Source organism: Elephas maximus, chromosome 23, assembly GCF_024166365.1.
Source record: "Elephas maximus indicus isolate mEleMax1 chromosome 23, mEleMax1 primary haplotype, whole genome shotgun sequence".
NCBI lineage: Eukaryota > Metazoa > Chordata > Mammalia > Proboscidea > Elephantidae > Elephas > Elephas maximus.
In genome coordinates, this window is record NC_064841.1 from 18936151 (window position 1) to 18958032 (window position 21882).

The following is a 21882-nucleotide window of genomic DNA, read 5'->3' on the forward strand; positions in this document are numbered from 1 at the left end:
AGGACATGTACTTTATCTTTTTTGATAGATATTATTAAATTGCTTGTTAAAGTGTATGTGCCAGTACATTCTGACAGCAACACTGTATGAGAGACCTAAAAATTAAACAGTTAAACTCATCAAAAGACTTCTCCAAAAGAGAACCTACTATAGACTGGGAAAAAAAAAAATTTGGCTGTGATATAGCTGACAAGGGTCTAATCTCTAAAATTCATAGAAAACTTCAACGCCTCAGCAACAAAAGGAGAAACAATCCAGTTAAAAAATGGGCGAGGGATATGAACAGACACTTCACCAGAGAAGACATTCAGGTGGCTAACAAACACAGGAGGAAACACTCATGATCATTAACCATTAGATGCAAATCAAAACTACAATGAGATACCATCTCATTCCGACAATAATGGGACTAATCCAAACACAAACACACACACACACCACAGAAAATAATAAATGATGGTGAGGTTATGGGGAGATTGGAACTCTTCTACACTGCTGGTAGGAATGTAAAATGGTACAGCCACTATGGAAAACAGTATGACACTTCCTTAAAAAGCTAGAAATAGAAATACCGTATGATCCAGCAATCCCACTCCTAAAGAAATAAGAGCTGTGACACAAGTAGATATATGCACAGCCATGTTCATTGCAGCATTATTCACAATAGCAAAAAGATGGAAACAACCTAAGTACCCATCAGTAGATGAATGAATAAACAAACTGTGGTACGTATACACGGTGGAATACTAGGCAATGATAAAGAATAACGAATCCACGAAACATCTTCCACCATGGATAAATTTGGAGGGCATTACGCTGAGTGAAATAAGTCAATCTCAAAAGAACAAATATCGTATGAGACCGCTGTTAAAAAAACAAGAAAAGATTTACACACACACGTTGTTTTGATGATTACCACCGATGGGAGGGGGAAGGAGGGAAAAATAGAAGACACGTGTTAATATTGGTGAAGGGAAAGGCAATACAAAATATGAGGGAAGTCAGTACAACACGACCAAGGCAAAAGAAGAAACTGAAAGGAATGCGAGAATTAAGGACCCCTACGGTAATTACTGTAACATAGATAATCCTGCAACAATAGTATTAACAGTAATCTATGAATGGATACACAGGTAAATAAGTATGCTAAAGAGGTGGGGGGGTGGGGTGTAAGGGAGCACACCTACCCTGCAGATATAGGTTTGGTTGTGGATATTTCTACATATATAATTGTAGGTGCTGCAAGTATGTTAATATAGACAATAGAGCACACAAGGGGCACAGTCATGGAAATTTCTTAGCCATAACCAAACACCTCGATGAAGTTCCTAGGCTTAAAGGTGAAGGACCACAGACTCGGGGACATCTACTTCAATTGACACAACATAGTTCATAATGACAATTGTCTGCATCCTACTTTGGTGAGTAGCATCTGCGATCTTAAAAGCTTGTGAACAGCCATCTAAGATACGACTAATTATCTCTTCCCATCTGGAAAAGGAGAGCGAAGAAAACCAAATACTCCAGTGAGCAATTAGTCCAAAGGACTAACGGACCACATAAGCCACAGCCTACATGACCCTAAGACTGGAAGAACTAGATGGTGCCCAGCTACCACTACTGATCATTCTGACTAGCATTGCGACAGAGGGTCCTGGACAGAGTGGGGAAAAAAATGTAGAACAAAAAATCAAATTCACCAAAAAAGACCAGACTTACTGGTCTGACAGGGACTGGAGGAACATCTGAGGTTATGGGCCTAAGACACCCTTCTGACCTGGAACTGAAGCCATTACCAAAGAGCACATTTCAGCCAAACCATAGACAGGCCCATAAAATAAACAATAACACCTGAGAGGAATGTGTTCCTTAGAAGTATCAATTATATGAGATCAAAAGGACAACATTTGCCCAAAAGCAAAAATGAGAAGGCAGGAGGTGGTAGAAATCCAGATGAAAGGAAACTGGGAACTCAGGGTGGAATTGGGGAGAGTGCGGACACATTGGGGGAATGCAACCAATGTCATAGAACGCTTTATGTACAAACCATTGAGTGGGAAACTAATTAGCTCTGTAAAGTTCCATCTAAAGCACAATTAAGAAAAAAAAAAGCAACCCAGTGTATGAGAAGACACCTTTTCCCCACGTTTGCCCAAACTAAATTTTACCAATATCCTTCCCCATCTTTCAGGTACAGAGGTTTGAGTTTTACTCCTGGATATATGGTTCATTTTCATCATTGGTCTGTGCAAGGTTTCTCTTGTTTTTTTTTTTTTTGAGATGATTACATACCATAACGTTTCCCATTTTAAAACGTACATTTCAGTGGTTTTTAGTATATTAACAAGATTGCATAACCATCATCATATCTAATTCCAGAACCATATCTAATTTCATCACCCTGAAAAGAAACTCTACCCAATAGCAGCCACTCCCTGTTCCCTCTTCCCCTAGCACCTGGAAACCATTAATCTACCTTCTGTTTCTGTAGATTTGCATATTCAGGATATTTCATAGAAATGAAATTATACAACATATGACCTTTTGTGTCCGACTTTTTTCACGTAGCATTATGTGTTCTAGGTTCATCTATGTCGTAGCATGTATCAGTGTTTCATTACTTCATGGCCAAATAATATTCTATTGTATGGTGTCTTAGTTACCTAGTGCTGCTATACCAGAAGTACCACAGGTAGATGGCTTTAACAAGCAGAAATTTCTTTTCTCACAGTTTAGGTTAGAAGTCTGAATTCAGGGTGCCAGCTCTTGGGGAAGCTTTCGCCCTTTGTTGGCTCTAGAGGAAAGTTTTTGTCTCCTTAAATTCTGCTCCTGGGCGATCTTCATGTGGCGTGGTATCTCTCTTCCCTCATATCTTTCTCGCTTGCTTATTTAATCTCTTTTATATCTCAGAAGAGATTGACTCAAGACCCTAATCCTGCCTCATCAACCTAACAAAAATAACCTACTCCTCATTAACATAACCTAATCCTGCCTCATTAACATATGTTCTTGTTGTTGTTAGATGCTGTCGAGTCGGTACCGACTCATAGCGACCCTATGCACAACAGAATGAGACACTGCCCGGTCCTGTGCCATCCTTACAATTGTTGTTATGCTTGAGGTTGTTGTTGCAGCCACTGCCAATCCATCTCACTGAAGGTCTTCCTCTTTTCTGCTGACCCTGTACTTTACTAAGCATGATGTCCTTCTCAGGGGACTGATCCCTCCTGACAACATGTCCGAAGTATGTAAGACACAGTCTCTCCATCCTTGCTTCCAAGGAGCATTCTGGTTGTACTTCTTCCAAGACAGATTTTGCTCATTCTTTTGGCAGTCCACGGTATATTCAGTGTTCTTTGGCAGCACCACAATTCAAAGGTGTCAGTTCGTCTTCGGTATTCCTTATTCATTGTCCAGCTTTCACATGCATAAAGATGCAATTGAAAATACCATAACTTGGATCAGATGCACCTTAGTCTTCAAGATGACATCTTTGCTTTTCAATACGTTAAAGAAGTCTTTTGCAGCCGATTTGCCCGATGCAATGTGTCTTTTGATTTCTTGACTGCCACTTCCGTGGGTGTTGATTGTGGATCCGAGTAAAATGAAATCCTTGACAACTTCAATCTTTTCTCCATTTATCCTGATGTTGTTTATGGTCCAGTTGTAAGGATTTTTGTTTTCTTTATGTTGAGGTGTAACCTATACTGAAGGCTGTGGTCTTTCATCTTCATTAGTAAGTGCTTCAAGTTCTCTTAACTTTCAGCAGGCAAGGTTGTGTCATCTGCATAATACAGGTTGTTAATGAGTCTTCAGTCCTGATGCCCATTCTTCATATAGTCCTGCTTCTCGAATTATTTGTTCAGCACACAGATTGAATAGGTATGGTGAAAGAATGCAACTCTGATGCACACCTTTCCTGACTTTAAACCAATCAGTATCTTCTTGTTCTGTCCAAACAACTGCCTCTTGATCTATGTACAGGTTCCTCATGAGCACAATTAAGTGTTCGGGAATTCTCATTCTTTGCAATGTTTTCCGTAATTTGTTATGATCCACACAGTTGAATGCCTCTGCATAGTCAATAAAACACAGGTAAACATCCTTCTGGTATTCTGTGCTTTCAGCCCGGATCCATCTGACATCAGCAATGATATCCCTGGTTCCATATCCCCTTCTGAAACCAGCCTGAATTTCTGGCAGTTCCCTGTTGATATACTACTGCAGCCGTTTTTGAATGATCTTCAGCTAAATTTTGCTTGCATGTGATATTAATGATATTGTTCTATAATTTCCACATTCGGTTGGATCACCTTTCTTGGGAATAGGTGTAAATATGGATCTCTTCCAGTCAGCCAGGAAGCTGTCTTCCGTATTTCTTGTCGTAGATGAGTGAGCGTTTCCAGTGCTGCATCCGTTTGTTGAAACATCTCAATTGATATTCCGTCAGTTCCCGGAGCCTTGTTTTCTGCCAGTGCCTTCAGTGCAGCTCGGACTTATTCCTTCAGTACCATTAGTTCCTGATCATATGCTACCTCTTGAAATGTTTGAACATTGACTAACTATTTTTGGTATAATGACTCTGTATATTCCTTCCATCTTCTTTTGATGCTTCCTGCGTCGTTTCATATTTTCCCTGTAGAATCCTTCACTTTTGCACCTCAACGCTAGAATTGTTTCTTCAGTTCTTTCAGCTTGAGAAACGCTGAGCGTGTTCTTCCTTTTTGGTTTTCTATCTCCAGGTCTTTTCACGTGTCATTATAATACTTCCCTTAGTCTTCTTGAGTAGCCCTTTGAAATCTTCTGTTCAGTTCTTTTACTTCATCATTTCTTCCTTTTGCTTTAGCTGCTCAACATTCGAGAGCAAATTTTAGAGTCTCCTCTGACATCTGTCTTGGTCTTTCTTTTCTTCCTGTCTTTTCAATGACTTCTTGCTTTCTTCATGTATGCTATCCTTGATGTCATTCCACAACTCGTCTGGTCTGACCATTAACATATAGAGGTTAGGATTTACAACACATCACAAAATGGAGGATAATTACATCAAATCACAAAATGGGGCACAGCCATACAATAATGGAAATCAGAGCCTAGCTAAGTTGACACATAGTTTGGTGGTGGTGGTGGGGAGACACAATTCAATCCATGACATATGGATAGACTACATTTTGTTTATCCATTCATCACTTGATGGGCAATGGATTGTTTCCACTTTTTCACTATTGTAATATTGCGATAAACGTTCACATACATGTTTTTGTGTAAACATATGTTTTCATTTCTCTGGGGTATACATACACCTAGGAGTGGAATTACTAGGTCATACGATAACACTATAACTTTTTGAGGAACTGCCAAACTGTTTTACAAATCAGCTGTACCATTTTGCATTACCACCAGGAATGCGTGAGAGTTCTAGTATCTCTGCATCCTCCCAAAACTTGCTATTTTTTTTTTTCATTATAGTCAACCCAGCCAAAAACCAAACCTGCTGCTGTTGAGTCAGTTCTGACTTATAGCAATCCCATAGGGTTTCCAAGACTGTAAATCTCTATGGAAGCAGACTGCCACATCTTTCTCCCACAGAACCACTGGTGGTTTTGAATCACCGACCTTTCAGTTAGCAGTCGATCACTTTAACCACTACGCTGTCAGGGTTCCTTACAGTCATCATAAAAAAAAAACAAAAAACAAATCCATTGCCATCAAGTCGATTATGACTCATAACAACCATATAGGATAGTAGAACTGCCCCACAGAGTTTCCAAGGAGCGCCTGGTGGATTCGAACTGCCAACCCTTTGGTTAGCAGCCATAGCACTTAGCCACTATGCCACGAGAGTTTCCACAGTCATCATAGTGGGTATGAAATGGGATCTCACTGAGATTTAGATTTTTCCATTCTCTGAAGCCTAATGATGTTGAGAGTCTTTTCATGTTCTTACTGGCCATTTGTATATCTTTTCTGGAGAAATGTCTATTAAGATCCATTTCTTGTTTTTTACTGGGTTATTTGTCGTTTTTTATCGTTGTAAGAGTTATTTATATATTCTGGGTACTAGACTTTTATCAATATATGTTTTGCAAATATTTTTTCCATTCTGTGGGCCATCTTTTTACTTTTTTGATAGTATTGTTGGAGCACATAAGTTTTAAATTTTGATATAGTCCAATTTCTCTATTTTTTTTTTGATGTTGCTTGTACTTTTGGTGTCATTTAAGAATCCATTCCCTAATCCAAAGGTGTGAAGATGTATACCTATGTTGTTTTCTAAGAGTTTTATATTTTTAGCTTTTACACTTAGGTCTTTGATCCATATTGAGTTAATTTTTATATGTGTTATGAGGTAGGGTTCCAACTTGATTTTTTTGCATGTGGATATCCAGTTGCTCCAGCACAATTTGTTGGTAAGACTATTTTTTTCTTGTTGAATGGTCTTGAAAAGGTTGTTAAAAATTGATTGACCATAGATATATGGTTTATGTCTGGGCTGTCAATTTTATTCCATTGATCTATGTGTCTCTTCATATGCCAGTACTACACTGTCTTGATTATTGTAGCTTTGTAGTCAGTTTTGAAACTGGGAGTGTGAGTCCCCAACTTTTTCTTTTAAACATTATTTTTTATATTCTTGGTCTCTGGTATTGCCAATCTAAATCTTAGGACTAGCTTTTTCATTTTTTTCACAGAAGGCTATTAGAAGTTTGATAAGAACTGCATTAAATCTGTAGATCAATATGGGAAGTATTGCAATTTTATAATAGTAAGTCTTTCAATCTTTTATTCATTTACCATGATGTTGCTTACTGGTTCAGTTGTGAGGATTTTTGTTTTCTTTATGTTAAGGTGTAATCCATACTAAAGGATGTAATTTTTTTTCTTCATTTCTCAGCAAAGTTGTGTCATCTGCATATTGTAGGTTGTTAATGAGTCTTCCTCCAATCTTGATGCCTCATTCTTCTTCATATAGTCCAGTTTCTCGGATTATTTGCTCAGCATATGGATTGAATAAGTGTGGTGAATGAGTAAATCCCTGACACACACCTTTCCTGATTTTAAGTCATGCAGTGTCCCCTTGTTCTGTTGGAGCAACTGCCTCTTGGTCTATGTACAGGTTCTGCATGAGCACAACTAAGCATTCTGGAATTCCCATTCTTTACAATGTTACCCATAATTTGTTATGACATACAGTCAAATGCCTTTGCATGAAACACAGGTAAAGATCTGTCTTAGTTATCTCACGCTGCTATAACAGATATACCACAAGTGGATGGCTTTCACAAACAGAAATTGATTCTCTCACAGTCTAGGAGGATAGAAGTCCAAATTCAGGGTGCCATCTCCAGGGGAAGGCTTTCTCTCTCTGTCTGCTCTGGAGGAAGGTCCTTGTGATGCATCAGTCTTCCCTTGGTCTGGGAGCATCTCAGCGTAGGTACCTCAGGTCCAAAGGGTGCGCTCTGCTTCCCTTACTGCTTTCTTGGTGGTATGAGGACCCCAACTGTCTGCTTGCTTCCCTTTCCTTTTATCTCTTGAGAGATAAAAGGTGGTGCAGGCCACACCCAGGGAAACTTCCTTTACATTGGATCAGGAATGTAACCTGGCAAGGGTGCTACAATCCCACCCTAATCCTCTCTAACATAAAATTAAAATCACAAAATGGAGGACAGCCACAGAACACTGGGAATCATGACCTAACCAAGTTGATACACATATTTTTTGGGAACATAATTCAATCCATGACACATTCTGATAAATGTAATTAATGTCACTGAACAATCTGTGTGGAAATTATAAAATGGAAACCTAACTTGTGTAAACTTTCACAATACAATATTATTTAAAGAAAAAAATCAACGGGTAGACTTTGGGACATGATTTGAAGACATTAACTAAAAAACAGGTATATTTGATCTGATAGAAAAAGTGTGAATGTGGACTAAATGTTAGAAATTGAGAAGTTATTGCTTGTTATATTACATATGATCATGGTGCTATGGTGATGAAAAAGAAAAACAAAAGCCGTCTCTGTTGGAGAAGCATATGGAAGTTCATGGGTAAACTGGTATCATATCTGAGATTTGATTTGAAAAGAAACCCAACAAAAAACAACCACCACTGCAACAAAGCAATGATAACATAAAACCCCACGCCAGTCGGCCATCTTTGCTTTTCCTCAAGTCATTTTTTTTTTTTTTGATTTGCACGGGAGCCTGTTTTGTTGCCAGAAAGCTTCATTATGTGAGTAATAACTTTTCTTATACCTTCTTGGTTCATGTGTGACATCATTATTCTCAACAACTAAACCAAATTTTTGGTGAGGGGGGTCCATCATGTGTCTGTAGAGGATCATAATATGGGGATGTAAAATAAACAAGATTGGAAAAATGTTAATTATTGAAGGTAGGTGAGAGAAGTACCAGGACACAACAAACTGTGCTTTCTAGTTTGTGCCTGTTTTAAAATGTTCAGGATAGAAACTAAGAATAAAGGCCTTTTTTTTTTTTTTCATTATAGATGAAGGTTGTGTGGAGTTTTTGGTACACAGCTTTTTCCATGTTATGAAAGGGCCTCTCTCTCTTTTTTTTGGTAAGAAGTTTCTAACTCTCCCATTTCCACCTCATTAGTCAGCATAGGAATTTGTCAAATGATTTCTGTGTATCTCTTGAAATAATCATATTAATTTTTCTCCTAGACTAAACTATTAACATGATAACCGATAGTAATAGATTTTCTGATGTAGAGTATATTCTGGGTAAACTCTCATTGATCATATATTTCATTATTTTTAAAAAATCCCTGTTGGATTTAGTTAACTAATAATCTAAGATTTTTTACACTAATTTTCATAAATATATTTTGTATTGATATGTCTTAGATTGCCTTGCCCAAGATTATGCCCCTATTCAGGGCTTAGCCCTGCCTCAAATTGGGCAACTCAAAAGGGCTGTCCCAGCTACTGAGGTGGTTCCTGTTGAATTTGCTAAGTTTCCAGTTGCAGCTGTATTATAGTTCAGCTTTTTCCTCTGCCCAGTCCTGTTACCCTCACTACTCAAGAACACTCTCCAGTAAACCTCTTGTACACAAATATATATCCCATAGTCTGTTTCTTGGAGAATGCTTCTCAAGAAAGTGGTTATGGGAGCCTCTCTGATTTAAAAGTCTCATTCCCCAGAGGAGCCATTATCTTTTATTGTATCCCATGGGGATACAATCCAGGGGTCTCAGCAAGGGACCTGCCTAGTTACAAGAATGCACTGTATTCAGAGAAGCTTAAACTATGGATTCCCACCAGGTATTTATAGTTAATTTATAGCCTCCCAGGCCAGGCATAGTTACTAATTAGGGGTCATTTTTACCATAAGCAGTGCTGCTTGGTAACATACCTGACGCTTCACCTTTATCAGGTTTCCAGGGGAACAGAGCTAGAAAGTTAATTCATGGTCATTTGTTTTCCATAGAGGAAGAGAATACGTTTTGTTAACTCTCTATTCACATTTAGAATGTATGAGTTCTTAATGATAACTCAAAACAGAAAACAACAACCCTCATTTAGAGGATTCTAGGAAACTAACTTGTTATTTTGAAAACTGGTAAATAAAGGGCAAGAATAATTTATCTCAACTCTCATATGAAATGTGCCTCAGGACACTGAGTGAGTTCGTAAGGGAAACTTTCTCTTTATAGACGTATTCCTGCTAATTAAATAAAGACAGAATTAGGATATGTCATGGATTGAATTGTGTCCCCCCCCAAATTTGTGTCAACTTGGCTAGCCCATGATTCCCAGTATTGTGTGATTGTCCTCCATTTTGTGATCTGGTATAATTATGTTTAAAAAAAAAAAAAAAAAAATTTTTTTTTTTTTATATAATTATGTTTTGTAAATCCTAGCCTCTATGCCTATGGCTCTGGTCCCATTTGGGACTGAATTGTCCATTAATGAGGCAGGATTAGGGTGTGATGTATCTTGAGTCTCTGCCTTACAAGGTGTGACTCAAGTCACTACCCTTACCCCATTTACCACCCTTCAAGTCATACCCTTACTTGAGTCACACCTTTTATCTTTCGAAAGATAAAAGGAGACAAGCAAGCAGAAATAGGGGCCTCAATACCACCAAGCAGAAGAGATAGGAGTGGAGTGTGTCCTTTGGACCCAGGGTCCTTGTGCTGAGAACCTCCTAGAATCAGAAGACACAGAGAGACAGCTGTAACACCAGAGATGATGCAAGACAACAAGAAGTGGTGGCAGAGAAATGGTGGCAGCAGAACTAGGAGACTGGTGTGAGATGGTGTGGGAGCCAACCCCCCAGAAAGAGATAGCTGAGTGCCTTCAGGCAGAAGGCTTCCTGGCAGAGTGGGGTGCCTCTGAGTACTTATTGGCAAAGCTAAAAAGCTTTGTAATACTTGCCCGAGCAGGGCAGAGGCCTAGCCGAGGGGCTGAGGAGCTGAGTGGTCGAGGGTCAGAGAGAAACTTACCTGCAGACATGTCTGAGAAGAGGCTGTGTTGATTGACACAGATCTTCCTCCAGAGCCAATAGAGAGGGAGCCTTCCCCTGGAACTGGGGCTCTGAATTTGGACTTCCAGCCTCCTACACGTGGAGAAAATAAATTTCTGTTTGTAAAGCCATCCACTTGTGGTATTTCTGTTTTAGCACACTAAGTAACTAAGATAGGATATCACCCTTTTGCAACTCCTACTGAAAAGGTGAATCTAGGTAATAATCATCAGTGACTGCTAATATCACAAGAGACAACCAGACATTGAATACCCTCTAATGGAATTGCATTACATCACTTATAAGGTATTCTTGTAAAAAATTCAAACCCGAACTGGATCAAACCTCTAGATCTTAATGCCAAGTGATAAGGACAGAGGAATATGTTAAATGATGTCATGGTGATGGAGTTTGCAAAATTCAAACTGTGGTGTTTCTTCAACAAAAATTGAGGGAGAGAGGAAAAGATAGAGGGCAAGAGGGTGAGAGAGAGGGTGTATGTGTGAGTATGAGAAAGAGAGAGAGAGAGGAATTTATAGATTACAAGAGACCTAAGGGACATATCAACAATCGTAATGCATGGATCATATTTGGATCCTGATTTGAATAAACTGTAAAAACGTTTATGATTCAATTGAGAAAACTTGAACACTGTCTGGAGACTGGATGACAAGAAGAAATGATTGTTAAATTTTTAGATGTGATAATGGTTTGTGGTTTTTTTTTTTTGTAATTTTATTTGTTTTGTTGTTGTTGAGAGTATACCCAGCAAAACATACACCAATTCAACAGTTTCTACACGTATAATTCAGTGACACTGATTACATTTCTTTGAGTTGTGCAACCATCCTCACCCTCCTTTTCTGAGTTATTCCTCCCCCATTAACATAAACTCACTGCCCCTCAAAGGTTCCTATCTAATCATTCGAGTTGCCATTGTCAATTGGATCCCATATAGATACTTCTTAAAAGAGCAAAATAGGGCCTTGGAAGTGAAAGTTTTGATTATTGGTTGGTTATTTTGGTTATTGCTATCTGTAATGTCTAAGAGGAAAGTAAGAGATGTTATGCTGTAGCAGTGGATAGGAAAGCTGCATCTAGAGTGGCTTGGGGTGAAAGCCCAGAAGATTAAGCAAGATGATTGATAGGGGGCCAGAGACCTAAGGCCATATGCTTACAAATGGATAAGATAGAGAGTGCAAAACAGAAAAGGAAAAGTTTTTATCTGGCCCTGGGCTGCAGCCTGCCCTGTGATTGGTCTATTTTACATACCTTGCAGGGACTGGTCAAAATGCTTATGCAAATGCAGTAACTATAGCCTACTATGCAAATGAAGTGATAGTGGCCTAGAGAGTGGCAGTCAGTTCATGGCTGTGATGGGAAGGCCATGCTTTGAAACTGACAAGGAATTTGCTTATATATGCAGCCAACTGCAGAGGTTGGTAGACAGAGAGAAGAAAGAAGGAAGCAGCAGAAAAGAGAAGAGGCAGAAGAAAAAAGAGAAAAAGCAAAAAGGGAGGAGGCAAGGAACCTCCTAAAAGAGCTGTAACACAGGTCAAGGTCTATAACACTTGAAGAGGTCTTGTCGCAGAGCCACTGGTGACAGGCCCAGAAAGGGTCCTGCATTAAAGTTGGTGGTGACAGTAGAAACCTACCGCTAGGAATGCAGCTAAAAGATCTGAACAGAACTGCTACTCTGGCTATGAGCTGAGTCAGTTTTCAGTGGAGAGGCCAATGGCAGGGAGGTCAAAGGTAGAAAGACCTGTTCTGAGGGGGCTGAGAGGATGCCTGTTCTGAAGGGCCAAGAAGAAGCCTGTTCTGAGGGGGTGGAGAGGAGGGCTGCATGACTGAGAGAGGGCATGCATGGCAGGGTCTGCTTGCCTGTTCAGCCAGAGTAGCTGAGAGAGCTGTCCCTTACTGAAGAAGGGAGGGATGCGCTCTTCACTTTAGAGGACCCTTCAGGACTTCGCCTGTGTGCTTCCTGATCCTGATCCTGAGTTGTAGCCTGTTGATCCTGATTCCAAGTAGGAGGTGAGGTCAGATGGGAACAGCCCAGATCAAGTGGCCCTTGGAGACATTTGAAGGAATTTGGCTTTTACTTTGAGTATAAAACCAAAACCAAACCCATTGCCATTGAGTCGATTCTAACTCATAAAAAAAAAAAAAACCCTATATGACAGAGTAGAACTGCCCCATAGGGCTTCCAGGGAGTGCCTGGTAGGTTCGAACTGCGAACCTTGTGGTTAGCAGCCATAGCTTTTAACCCTTATGCCACTAGAGATTCCACTTTGAGTATAATGGGGAGCTATTGCAGGTACTGGGCAGAGTAGAGCTATAATCTGGTTTGTTTTTAAAAGGGTCACTGTATTATTTTCCTTTTGCTGCTATAACAAATTACCACAAACCTAGTCACTTAAACAATACAAATTTATTAGAGTTTTAGAAATCAGAGGTCCAAAACGGATCTCACTGGGTTAAAATCAAGATATTGTCAGGGCTGTATTTCCTTCTGGAGTGTCTAGGAGGGAACCTGTTTTCTTACCCGTTCCAGCTACTGTATGCTGATTGCATTTCTTGGGCCATGGCCCCTTCATCTTCAAAGCCTCCAACAGTGAGCTGAGTCCTTTTCTCATTATGTTATTACGATCTCCTCTTATGTTCTGTCTTTCACTTCAAGGGCCCTTGTGATTACATTGGGCCCACTTGGATAATCCAAGGTAATCTCATATAAAAGTTTTGAATTTAATCACATCTATGAAGTCCCTTTGGCATGTAATATAACATAATCAAATCCTTTTGGATAGGGTTTGGACATGGACACCTTTCAGGGACCATTATTCTGCCTACCAGTCACTTTGGTGGCTGTGTTGAGAATACACTGTAAATGGATGCAGAGGGCAGAAGCAGTTAGGAAGCTATGGCTGTGATCCCAGCAAGAGATGATAGGATATTAGACCCAGAGTAGGAGAGAGAGGGGAGAATTGGTGGAGTAATTTCCTCAGGTAGAGAAGTGGGAATGGGATTTGATGTACAGGTAGAGGGATTGGTTTCAGAAAGACATGACATGGGGACTAGCCATTTATGGATATATATAATTTAAGTTATTTTCCCTTATTTTATATTTAAAGAACCTAGCAAAATATCTGACTACTGGTCTCAGTTTGTTGTATAGTGTTGTGCTGTGACAGCAATGCTTGTGTGTTATTATCATGCTGGAAATTATGCCACCAGTATTTCAAATACCAGCAGGGTCACCATCACCCATGCTGGACAGGTTTCAGTGGAGCTTAAAGACTAAGACAGACTAGGAAGAAGGACCTGGCAGTCAACTTCTGAAAAAACTGGCCAGCGAAAACCTTATGAATATCAGTAGAACATTGTCTGATATAGTGCTATAAGATGAGCCCCTCAGGTTGGAAGGCATTCAGAATATGACTGCTTCCTCAAAGTAGAGTTGACCTTTATGACATGGATGAAGTAAAGCTTTCGGGACCGTCATTTGCTGATGTGGCATGACTCAAAATGAGAAGAAACAGCTACAAACATCCATTAATAATTGAAATGTAGAATGTATGAAGTATGAATCTAGGAAAATTGAAAGTTGTCAAAAATGAAATGGAACATATAGAGATCAATATCCTAGGCATTAGTAAGCTAAAATGAACAGGTATTGCCCATTTTGAATCAGACAATCGTATGGTCTACTATGCTGGGAATGACAAATTGAAGGGGAATGGTGTCACATTCGTTTTCAAAAAGAACATTTCAAGATCTATCCTGAAGTACAATGCTGCAGTGATAGGATATCTATACACCTACAAAGAAGACCAGTTAATGGAACTATTATTCAAATTTGTGCACCAACCACTAATGCCAAAGATGAAGAAATTGAAGATTTTTATCAGCTTCTGCAGTCTGAAATTGATCAAACATGCAATCAAAATGTACTGATAATTACTAGTAATTGGAATATGAAAGTTGGAAACAAAGAAGAAGAAACAGTAGTTGGAAAATATGGCCTTGGTGACAGAAACAATGCTGGAGATTGAATGACAGATTTTACAAGACCAACACATTATTCATTGCAAATAACTTTTTTCAGCAACATAAACAGTGACTATACATGTCGACCTTGCTGGATGGAATACACAGGAATCAAATCGACTACATCTGTGGAAAGAAACAATGGAAAAGTGCAATATCTTCAGTAAAAACAAGGTCTGGGTCCAACTGTGGAACAGACCATCAATTACTCATATGCAAGTTCAAGTTGAAGCTGAAGAAAATTAAAACAAGTCTACAAGAGCCAAAGTATGACCTTGAGTATATCCCACCTGAGTTTAGAGACCATCTCAAGAATAGGTTGGACGCATTGAACACTAATGACTGAAGACCAGACGAGTTGTGGAATGACATCAAGGACATCATACATGAAGAAGGCAAGAGGTCATTAAAAAGACAGGAAAGAAAGAAAAGACCAAAATCGATGTCAGAAGAGACTCTGAAACTTGCTCTTGAATGTCGAGTAGCTAAAGTAAAAGGAAAAAATGATGAAGTAAAAAAGCTGAACAGAAGATTTCAAAGGGCAGTTCAAGTAGACAAAGTAAAGCATTATAACGAAATTTTCAAAGACCTGGAGTTAGAAAACCAAAAGGGAAGAACACGCTTGGCATTTCTCCAGCTGAAAGAACTGAAGAAAAAATTCAAGCCTTGAGTTACAATATTGAAGGATTCCATGGGCAAAATGGAGCCCTGGTGGCTCATCAGTTAAGAGCTTGACTGCTAACCAAAAGAGCAGCAGTTTGAATCCACCAGCAGCTCCTTGGAAACCCTGTAGGGCAGTTCTACTCTGTCCTGCAAGGTCACTGTGAGTCAAAATCAACTTGACAACAGTGGGTTTGGTTTAATGGGTATGGACAAAATATTGAAAAACACAGAAAGTGTCAAAAGAAGATAGAAGGAATACACAGAGTCACTATACCAAAAAGAATTGGTCAACTTCTAACTATTTCAGGAGGTAGCATATAATCAAGAACCAATGGTATTGAAGGAAGAAGTTCGAGCTGCACTGAAGGCATTGACAAAAGACAAGGCTCCAGGAATCGACACAATACAAATTAAGATGTTGCAACCAATGGATGCAGCACTGGAGGTGCTCACTTGTTTATGCCAGGAAATTTGAAAGACAGCTACCTGGCCAACTGACTGGAAGAGATCCATATTTGTGCCCATTCCGAAGAAAGATGACCCAACAGAATGTGGAAATTATTGAACAATATCATCAACGTCACACATAAATAAAATTTTCCTGAAGATCATTCAAAAATGGTTGCAGCAGTACATTGACAAGGAACTGCCAGAAATCCAAGCCAGATTCAGAAGAGGATATAGAACTGGGGATATCATTGCTGATGTCAGATGGGTCTTGGCTGAAAGCAGAAAATACCACAAAGATGTTTACCTGTGTTTTATTGGCTATGCAAAGGCATTTGACTGTGTGGATCATAACAAACTATGGATAACATTGCAAAGAATGAGAATTCCAAAACACTTAATTGTGCTCATGTGGAACCTGTCTACACAGAACAACAGGCAGTCATTCAAACAGAACAAGGGGATACTGCCATGGTTTAAAATCAAGAAAGGTGTGTGTCAGGGTTGTATCCTTTCACCACACTTATTCAGTCTGTATGCTGAGCAAATAATTGAAGAAACTGGACTGTATGAAGAAGACTGTGGCATCATGACTGGAGGAAGACTCATTAAAAACCTGCATGCGATATGTGGATGACACAACCTTGCTTGCTGAAAGTGAAGAGGACTTGAAACACTCACTGATGAAGATCAAAGACTACAGCCTTCGGTGTGGATTACACTGCCACATAAAGAAAACAAAAATACTGGACCAATAAGCAACATCACGATAACAGAGAAAAGATTGAAGTTGTCAAGGATTTCATTTTACTTGGATCCACAATCAACGCCTATGGAAGCAGCAGTGAAGAAATCAAACAATGCATTGCATTGGGCAAATTGGCTGCAAAGGACCCCTTTGTGGTGCTGAAAGGCAAAGATGTCACTTTGAGGACTAAGGTGCGCTTGACCCAAGCCATGGTATTTTCAAGTGCCTCATATGCGTGCGAAAGCTGGACAATGAATAAGGAAGACCAAAGAAAAATTGATGCCTTTGAATTATGGTGTTGGCTAAGAATGTCGAATATACCATGGACTGCCAGAAGAATGAAGGCATTTGCCTTGGAAGAAGTACAGCCAGAATGCTCCTTGAAAGCGAGGATGGTAAAACTTCACCTCACGAATTTTGGACATGTGATCAGGAGGGCCTGGTCCCTGATGAAGGACATCATGCTTCATAAGGTAGAGGGTCAGCGAGAAGGTGAATACCCTCTACGAGATGGATTTTCATAGTGGCTGCAACAATGGGCTCAAACATAACAAGGACTGTGAGGATGGCACAGGACCATAGCGTTTCATTCTATTGTACATAGGATTGGTGTGAATCAGAACCAACTTGAGGGCACTTAATAACAACAGCAAAATATCTAGTGCACAGAAGGCCCTCAGTAAATGTTAGTTTCTTTCCCTAGCATCTGCCCTGCCCTGCACTCGCCCCACACTTCTATATTCCCAACCACTCATCTTAATCTTTGCCAGCTCTGTAACTAATCCTTATAGAGCGTGAACTGCTAGCGGCTTAAAACAATGAGTTTATACGTAGTCTTCTGAGGAGTGCTAGCTTTCTGAGAGGGTGCGTTGGGGCCCATATGAGGGTGAAAGCGATGCTAAGTGGAGGGATTCCCAGCTATCCTTGCCCATCCCATTCTCCTGCTTTATTCAGAGTGCCTCCACATCTGTGTTTTGTAAGTAGAGGTTCCTTGAAGGATTTTATTTTAAAAAAAAAAAAATTCTATTTTTTAAATAAAATCAATTGTCTTAAAGCATTCCTCTTGTCTGAGACATTTTAAAATCCTGGGTGGAGCAAATGGTTAATGCGCTTGGAAACTAACTGAAAGATTGGAAGTTCAAGTCTGCCTAGAGGAGCCTCAGAAGAAAGTCCTGGCAATCTACTTCTGAAAAATCAGCCATTATAAACCCTACAGAGCACAGTTCTACTCCGATGCACATAGGTTTGCATGAGGCACAATTCAATGGCAACTGGTTGGTTGCAACACCAAAGCAATGAGTCCGTAACGGTGGAATTTCAGATTCTGGCTCTACTGGTTTTGCTAATGTCTCGCTACATATATCAAAACCCAAACTAAACCCATTGCTCTTGAGTCAGCTTCTACTCATAGCCACCCTATAGGACGGAGTAGAACCACCCTATGGGGTTTCCAAGGATCGGCTGGTGAATTTGAACTGCTGACCTTCTGTTTGGCAGCTGTAGCTCTTAACCGCCAACCCACCAGGGCTCCTTTGCCACATATAGTGCTTTCTAATGCATCAAGTCATCACGATGATGACAGTAATAACTAATAGTCATCCCTTTTTAGGATACTGCATAGGAAATTATGGAGAAGGAGGCTATGCAGAGTAAAAGTCAGAGACTCGTGAAGCCGTAGAATGTTAGAGCTTGAAGTGCTCTTAAAAAAAAGTCTAGTTTCAGCTCACGTTTTACTAATAAATTAACTAAGTCTGGAGAGAGAAGTTGGTTTGGTCAAGATCACCCAAGGACAGCTGGGACCGGAATCTTAAGCACCCTGTGTTTGAGGTTCTCAATTTTTCCATTACATCCTGCTAGGAGGCAGGTGTCCTCAGAATGAGGACAGAGTGCAATATTACAGCTGTTGAAACAAAGGGTAGACAGGAAGTGTACACTGAAGACATTTGATGTGACATTTACTATCCCAGGGAAATCAGGTTTACAAGCTCTACCACATTTAAGAGCCTTTTAAACTCTCTAATTGCTCATTTATCTGATGTTACAAAAACAGTCCCCACAGATAGAGACTGATGGGTAAATAGCTCATTGAGAATTTATTTAAAACGATAAACTAACATAATGCATCTTCTCTTGAGAGAATTATCAAAAGCACAGGATCGAGCCAGTTTGCAGCAGTATTTCTTCTGTAGTCATTACTGGCTGGAGCCTCCTAATTTTCGTGGGAAATATTTCATTCCCTGATCCATGAACTACTGCACTGTAAGTAAACCTAGCAGGTCCTATGGGATGAGTAGATCAGAGCAACATGACAAAGAGTAAAGAGAACAGCTCTAGGGGTGGACAGATCTGGGTGTGATTCCTGCCTCTGCCTAATAGATCTGTGTTATTTAGGGCAAGCACTTCAGCTCTCCAGGCCTCAGTTTCCTCTACAGTAAAGTGGGACTTATAATAATACCTAATTCATAGAATAGTTGTAAAGGAACCCTGGGGGTGCAATGGTTAAGTGCTTGGCTGCTAGCCAAAAGGTCGGTAGTTTGAGCCCACCCACAGGCTCCAAGGGAGAAAAGACCTGGTGATCTGCTCCCGTAAAAATTACAGCCTAGGAAGCCCTATGGGGCAGTTCTACTCTGTCATATGGGGTCTCTATGAGTTGGAATCAACGGAACACAACAACAGAATAGTTGTGGGAATAAAATGAACAAGGCCTTATTTATTTATTGTGCTTTAGGGGAAAGTTTACAAATCAAGTCAGTCTCTCATACGAAAAGTTATACACACCTTGCTGTGTACTCCTAGCTACTCTCCTGCTGATGAGACAGCACATTCTTCCTCTCCACACTGTATGCCCTGTGTCCATTCAACCAGCTCCTGACCCCCTCTTCCGTCTCATCTTGCCGCCAGACAGGAGTTGCCCACATAGTCTCATGTGTCTACTTAAGCCAAGAAGCTCACTCCTCACCAGTATCACTGTCCTATAGTCCAGTCCAATTCCTGTCTGGAGAGTTGACTTCAGGAACGGTTCCAATCTTGGGCTAACAAAGGGTCTGGGGACCATGACCGTCAGGGTCTCTCCAGTCTCAATCAGACCATTAAACCTGGTCTTTTTACAAGAATTTGAGGTCTGCATCCCGCTATTCTCCTGCTTCATTAGTGATTCTCTATTGTGTTCCTTGTCAGGGCAGCGATTGGTGGTAGTGGGGCACCATCTAGTTCTTCCAGTCTCGGGCTGATGGAGTCTCTTGCTTATGTGGCCCTTTCTGTCTCTTGGGCTCATCTTTACCGTATGTCTTTGGTGTTCTTCATTTTCCTTTGCTCCAGGTAAGGTTGAGACCAATTGATGCTTCTTAGATGGCTGTTTGCTAGTGTTTAAGACCCCAGATGCCTCTCACCAAAGTGGGATGCAGAATGTTTTAATACATTTTGTTATGCCAGTTGACCTAGATGTACCCTGAAACCATGGTCCCTAGACCTCTGTCCCTGCTACTCTGGCCTTTGAAGTGTTTTGTCGCATTCAGGAAACTTCTTTCCTTTTGATTTAGTCTAATTGTTGAGCAAAATCTTTAAATGTGCAATGTTTGGCTTGTAGTAGTTGTTAGATAGTAGTGAACCACTCTAGTGAGAGGCAAAATAGAGCAGTGCCTGTTACTTCAAGTGAAGTCCTTGGGCCAGCAGTGTCATCCTGCTACACACTACAGGTGTGGCTTTTGAGTCTCCCTGGCTGGGATCAAGTTCCAGTTTGAGTACTAATTAGCTGTGTAGTTTTGGGTGAGTCACTTAATCTCAAAGTTGCTGTTTGTTCATCTGTGAAATAGGGATGATGATGATAACAGTACCTACTATGTGGGTTGTTTTTACATACAAACGAGATGCTGCAGAGTCCTTACCCAAGGTCTGACATGTGAAGAATCGCTATTAGGATTTTCTAGAGACCACCATCCAGAGGCAACAAACCTCTAAAGAAAACAAATTTATGTGGCATTTTATCTGGGATAAGGCAAGTGGTTTCTGTGTTGCTGCCTCAAAACAAAGTATTAGATGGATCTTAGGTTTCCAGACCATCTCCTACCACTTGTTCTATGCACTACTGAACCTTATTAGTGATTAGGACAGGTTGGGGTGGCTGGGCAAAAAGTGAGAGGAGGGGCCTGGAAGTTGGTTTGATTATACCTCCCAATAAGAGACTCACAATAGCAGGACTGGAATGGATCTCGGAGGTCATATGATCCAGTCCCCTCTTGGCACTGCAACACTCTCCTCAACATCCCTGACCCAAACATGCTCCCAGCTGCTCTTTGTATCCTCTGGTGATGAGGAGCTTCCCTTTCTGCCTGAGGAAGCCCATTTCAGTCCAGTATGGGATGTCTGTAGCTGCTGGGGAATTGACTTGATGGCACTGGGTTTGGTTTTTTGGGTAGCTGTTGGGAAGCTCTTAAGTTGAGTTAATATGTGATAAAGCTCAAGGAAATATAGCTGGTTGGGAACCAAATTCTTTGAAGTATTGTTTTCTCTTTGAGAAATCATTTTGATTGATTTATGTTGACTAACCAATTTTGGTGTGTGTAGGGGGGCATTCCTAGTCCTAAATGATTGGCCACATTTTTTTCTGTGACATATTTGCATATTTAATTTGCAATAAAAAGGTTTTTGAATTCCACAAGAAATTAAGTAATTTCTTGATTGAATAAAATAAACAACCTATTTTGTATTAGCTCCAAGCTATGCTCAAAACCTCAGGTTTCTTTTGTGCTAATAATTTGAAAGATAACTTTGGTGCTCTTATTCAGAACCCTCATTCTATGGCAGTCCTGAGTTTTTTTTTTTTTTAACAATTGCTGCTCAATATTATTTACTTGAACGATCTACTCTACCATCCCTGCAAGGCTTGCCTTTACTGGGTAGCAGGTGTGCACTACTTGCATTCTGGATATGGCCACTGCCTACAGCAGTGCAATTTCCCCTTGATAGTTAGAATAAGCTATCTGTACAGAGAACTGATCCACCTCTTTGCTTGCTGGATCACTAGGATGCAGAGTCCAACTTGGCCAGGTGTCCATCTTAACTTCCAGTTTAATGAGGCCATTATCATGTTACCAATGGGAAAATTTTCTTCTTGGGATCTAAGAATTTTTTAACTAGTAGAGCCTAAGGTATAGGTAAAGGAAGTAAAAATTCTGCAATTATGCTATCCAGGTGTAATAATGAGAGGGACTTCTACTTGTACCTTTTCATCCCTGGACTTGTATATGCTAGCTATGGGGGAAACAGTAGAATATATTGGATGCAGATTTAAAGCTGCCTTTAGGCTAATGTACCACCCTTGAATGGTGTAATTTCCCTACTGGCTCTGTAATGTGTCTTCAGCAGGCAATTCTACTATTCAGGCTAGCTGCTTCTAGGCAATGGGGGTATGTGGTAAGACCAGATGGAACCCATGAGCATGAGCCATGGCTATACTTCGTTTGCTATGAAATGAATTATTTGATC